Source organism: Delphinus delphis, chromosome 3, assembly GCF_949987515.2.
Source record: "Delphinus delphis chromosome 3, mDelDel1.2, whole genome shotgun sequence".
Lineage (NCBI taxonomy): Eukaryota > Metazoa > Chordata > Mammalia > Artiodactyla > Delphinidae > Delphinus > Delphinus delphis.
In genome coordinates, this window is record NC_082685.1 from 141,274,588 (window position 1) to 141,280,574 (window position 5,987).

Here is a 5,987-nt window from a genome sequence, read left to right on the forward strand (position 1 = left end):
CAGAGTGCTTTTTTCACAAACTACCATGGTCATGTGTAGAAAAGAGCCAACATTTACTAAGGATCTGGAATCAAGATAAGGACTGTTAGGCAAACATACTTTCACAATAACACTGGGGAAAGAAAAGAACTCGCTGTGAAGTGTTGGTAGTTCTTCCCCAGGAACCATAGTTAGTATTCAGCCACTGTCTGTATATCTACTGTACATGCCCTAGTAGAAGGCAATGCCAAACATGAGACCCTCTGCCATCCTCCGAATAAGTCCCCCCATCCCCCCTCACCAAAAATTTTAGAGATGTACCTAAAAAGCACCAATCACCTACGTATAAATACTTAAGTTATTAACTTAGTTACATATATTTAATCATTTTGTACACTTATAAAATTGATATTTTAATATCACTTTATATATTATTTCATATTTTACATAATGTTACTATAGTCATATTTTCTCCACTATTGTATTTCAGTCTTATTCCAAGCCACAGCACAGTACTATGACAGTTGTTTTCTTTCATCCTGCAGTTACATATTTTCAACATCCACTATGTAACCACTTACTGTAATATTTTAAAAAGTGATATTTAGAAAGCTTGTGCCCATCAACATCCACTCTTGCAAATATGAGGCCATTCATACAAGGGAAAGAAAAAATAAATATGTATTAAAGTTCACCGATTCCACTTATAAACATCAGAATCTTGCATTGATTATGAGTGTTTCAGGATAGTGTGTCTTCCCTGCAAAGAATGGTGTTATTAGAAATAAAATAAGGATGAGAACATCCTCTAGTAAGAAACTCAGAATATAAAGCAATTCCCTCTTTTTTCCAAGGAGTGATTTTGGGGAAAACCTTGCTTGGCATTGGAGTGTACTCAGAGTTAATGATTTGCTCTCTGTTACCCCACAAAGATTGAACATCACTCTAAGTTTTCATTGCTGCTGAAAGGGTGAAAATAGATTACCAGCAGAAGTCAGAGTTCACAGGAAGAAATCTAATAGAAAGACAGCGTAAAGGACAGCGAACAGAAGACATTTGACTTTCTTTTGGCATGCAGTAGGGGAAAATTTACATACAGTGCAATTGTTTGCCCCCAGAGATAGGAACGTATGCACTGGATTACAGAGCCAATACCAAAAAGCTCCACATTTGGGGGCATGAAAAAGTAGTAGGACATAGCTGAGGAAGAGAGAGAGAAGGAAAGTAAGCAAGAAGGGCAGGGGTCTATTTACTTGAATAACAATGCTGCTTACACCAGGGCATCCTCAAGATTCTGTCTTTGGGCTTTCAAGCATTGGGTTCTTGGAAACCATCCTGTCTTGACTCCCACCCCCATATGCACTCTCACTGTATTTAACATTGTGGCTGAGGCTGGTGTTCTAATCCTGGCTGGGCCCCCAGACTTTTGTATGGCCTTGGTGGCTCTTCTCATGTGTTCAGAATTGTTCATGATATTGATGCCTTCACAGGGATAGCAGCATTCCATCAGAATGGCAGGCTTCCAGCTGTTGGCAGCAGCTTGCTAGCCTCCACGTTTGATATTAGAGACAAAGAAATTAAAGCATTCTTCTGGAGGATGGGTGGAGAGCCCTGGTTTTAAATTTCCCTTCCTTATCTACTTTGCAGGGTCTCAAAATGATGGCCCTCGAGGTACTTTCCACAGTCTGCTTACCTGGCTTAGTACACGCTGATACCTAAAACCCTGCTTTGTAATTTCCTCTTCCTAACTCTGTAGGCACTTTTCCTTCTAATTTTGGACAATCATTGGCATGATTTGGAAATTGCATTACTGCATATCTTTTAAAAAGAGTCAGTGTGGATAAATGACCTTTTCTATTATCTGTATTTTTCATTCCTTTCACAGTGCTCCATTGGCCAGAAATACTGACAGCCACATGGATTTAAACATGCCATGTATGGAGGGTCCTTAAAAAACTGAAAATAGAACTACCATATGACCCAGCAATCCCACTACTGGGCATATACCCTGAGAAAACCATAATTCAAAAAGAGACATGTACCACAATGTTCATTCAGCACTATTTACAATAGCCAGGACATGGAAGCAACCTAAGTGTCCATCGACAGATGAATGGATAAAGAAGATGTGGCACATATATACAATGGGATATTACTCAGCCGTATAAAGAAATGAAATTGAGTTATTTGTAGTGAGGTGGATGGACTAAAGTCTGTCATACAGAGTGAAGTAGAGAAAAACAAATATCATATGCTAACACTTATATATGGAATCTAAAAAAAAAATGATTCTGATGAACCTAGGGGCAGGACAGGAATAAAGATTCAGGCATAGAGAATGGACTTGAGGACACTGAATTACAAAAGTTTCTTCACGTATTTTAAAATTTAATTATTTGTGGGTTTTAGCTGTTGTCATTATTTTCTCCCAGTCTGCCACTTTATTGATAAAGCTAACAGCCTGCCACTTCTGTTAGCTTTATCAATAAAGGTTTCCTTCGTTTGTAATGTGTTCCAATACCTGATATATCTTCTTTTTTGATTTTGCCTTAACTCTTTGAAAATTCTTATTTTTCTACATAAATTTTGGAATTGTTTTTCATGTTAAAAATTTCACTCTGGGATTTTGATTGTAATTGCATTGAATTTAGAAACTAATCAAGGAAAACTTAATTCGATGATGTCAGAGCAAGGTGTTAATCTATATGTTATTTAATGTTTCATTTGTTTAGGTTTTCTGATTTGTGCTTTAATAGTTTAAAATTTATTCTCTATAAAGATGTTCTTTCTTTGGTTGATATCTACATATTTTATAGTTTTTGTTGCTACCATTAATAGTATCTTACATTCTATTATGTTGCCTATCGAGTTATTGCCTATTCATAGGAACACTATTAAATTTTACACATTGTTTTTATACCTAACAAACTTGCTGAACTCCCTTTTAATTTTAGCAGTTTACTGATTTCTTAGATTTTCTGTGCATTTGATCATGATATTTTTAACTGGAAATAATAACAATTTGGTCTCCTTCCTTCATGTTCTTAATGCAGTGACCAGGACTTCCTGTACTCTGTTAAAGAATGGCAATGATACCAAGTCATTCATGTCTTGTTCTTGACCTTAAGGAAATTGCAGCTAAACTTTTAAATTAAACTTGACGATTGCAGTAGATGGTTGGTAGAAAGCTCTTATCAGGTTAAAGAAGCTTCGCTCTATTCCTAGTTTTCTAAGAGTTTATTAAAAAAAACATAGATATTGAATTTTATCCAGTGCTTTTTCTGCTTTTGTTGAGATACTCATGTAATTTTGCTTCTATAGTTCATTAATGTGATGAATTATTTTAATAGTTTTATATTTTCACTTCTTAAACCATTTTTCTTAAATGGGCCCTATTTGATCATGCTTTAATTTCATCATTGAATTCTTAGTATTTATTTATTATTATTATTATTTTTTTATCAAGTACAATTTTTTAATAAAGATAATTACAAAAGATGGAAAAATCAGCTCAGAACGGCCAATTACTTCTTGAATAGAGCAGTTTTTTGACATAATAACACATCAGTTTTAAATACTATCACATAAAGCATGGTGGAGAAAAGAAATTCTGCTTCATAATTAGAAAACTCACAGTAAAACTTGCCAAGAAAAACAAAACCAAAAAAAGCCATTTTGAAAATAAATACAGTCCATGACAAAGTACTAAAAAATGAAGCCAGAAGTCTTCAAAAAGAAAACATTTTTCTTCCCAATATTTTCTCACTGAAAGTGATGAGACTCTCAAATTCAGGAGTTGCTGAGCTCTTCTGATTTGGCTCCTTTGGTATCTGTTTTTTTCACCACTACTGTCCTTGGACTTATCTTCTTTAACATCTGTTTTTTTGTCCTCCGTTTCCTTCTTGTCTTCTTCAGTTCTAGCTTTCTTTGCTCCTTTCTTATGATCAGCCACATTTCTGCGACCTCCCTCTCCTTCGTCCTCAGAATCTGAGAATTCTTCATCACAAGCTATCCGTTTGTCTGATGCCCGAATAGAAATTCTCTTGTCTGGATCTTCTCCATCTTCATCTCCACTGTCTTCATGAACTGCATCTTCTGGAATAGCTTGCATTTGGACGCCAGCTGCATGTGGCAACATGCGTAAATTTTCAGATAAACGCTGTTTTATCTTTTCCGTATATTCTGGAGTGTTCTGGTTTGTCACGTTTGAAGGACTAATATGCAGTTTGAAGTCTGGTCCAAAATTCTCAAAGTAATCATTATATGGCAGTTCACTGGGAATCTCACAATCAAGGGCAACAGCACTCTCATATGTCCAACATCGAGCAACATTGCGGATTGTGTATCCACCTCCCGCAAGCATCAGTAATGGTAAATTGAAAGTTTTTACAACTTCTGCACATTTAGCATGACCTTTGACTGTCAAATTGAAGCAACCAAGCCTATCACCGGATAGTGAGTCTGCACCACACTGTAGCACCACAGCAGTAGGTTGATACATCTCCATCACTTTTGAGATAATAGGCTTAAATATCTGCCCATATGATTCATCATCTATACCATCTCTCACTGGAAAATTGACAGCATAGTATTTGCCTTTTCCTGCACCAATATCCCTCAAGTCTCCCGTTCCAGGAAAGTATTCCCCATATTTGTGGAATGATACAGTCATTACACGATCTGTTGTATAAAAAGCTTCTTCAACACCATCACCATGATGGATATCAATATCAATATATAAGACTCTCTGATGATACTTTAGTAATTCAAGGATGGCAAGCACAATATCATTAACATAACAGAATCCTGATGCTTCTGATTTCTTAGCATGATGTAATCCTGCAGCCCAGTTAACAGCCATATCAGTTTGTTGTCGGTTCAACTTCACAGCCCCAGCAACTGAACCACCAGATGAAAGCTGACAAAACTCAAAGAGCCCATCAAACACTGGACAATCTTCTCCACCATTAAATCTCTGCATCTGCTTACTATACTCGAACGTGTTATCTGGTCTTATTGAACGTAGAAATTTGATGTACTCATTGCTGTGGTATTTTGTCATTTCTTCAGCAGTGGCTTTATGGGGACTATATATTTCCATTTTTCTATACAAGCCATAATTTAGCAGCAAGTTATGGGTCATGCGGATCCTATGAGGTTTCATGGGATGACCCTGTCCGTAATAATAATTTCCAATATCACCATCGTAGTAGTAGTAGCAGGCTTTCTTCTTCTTGCTGCCTCCCTGACTGTACGCCATGGGCTACCCGGCCACCACCGCCTCCGGCTCCTCCTCTGGCTGCTGCTGCTGCTGCTGCTGCCGCGGCTCGCTCGGCGGGAAGAGAAGAGGGCTGGGGCGAAGGTGGGGGGGGGGGTGGCAGTGCCGCGGGGAAAGGCAGGCCGGAGGGCCGGAGGGAGGAGAGGAGGGGAGTGCTGGGAGGGCTCGGTACCGCCCGGCTGAGTGACGAGAGCACCTATTATTATTTTTTTAACATCTTTATTGGAGTATAATTGCTTTACAATGGTGTGTTAGTTTCTGCTATATAACAAAGTGAATCAGCTATACATATACATATGTTCCCATATCTCTTCCCTCTTGCATCTCCCTCCCTCCCACACTCCCTATCATACCCCTCTAGGTGGTCACAAAGCACAGAGCTGATCTCCCTGTGCTATGCCGTTGCTTTCCACTAGCTATTTATTTTACGTTTGGTAGTGTATATATGTCCATGCCACTCTCTCACTTTCGCACAGCTTACCCATCCCCCTCCCCATATCCTCAAGTCCATTCTCTAGTAGGTCTGTGTCTTTATTCCCGTCTTGCCCCTAGGTTCTTCATGACCATTTTTTTTCTTTTCCTTAGATTCCATATATATGTGTTAGCAAATGGTATTTGTGTTTCTCCTTCTGACATACTTCACTCTGTATGACAGATTCTAGGTCCATCCACCTCACTACAAATTACTCAATTTTGTTCCTTTTTGTGGCTGAGTAATATTCCATTGTAT

At 38.1% G+C, this 5,987-nt stretch overlaps 1 pseudogene; it reads right to left on the reverse strand.

The window, feature by feature from the left end:
• Positions 1-3,654: 3,654 nt before the first annotated feature.
• LOC132422278 (histone deacetylase 2 pseudogene) lies at positions 3,655-5,239 on the reverse strand (annotated as a pseudogene).
• Between the last annotated feature and the right edge of the window lie 748 nt (positions 5,240-5,987).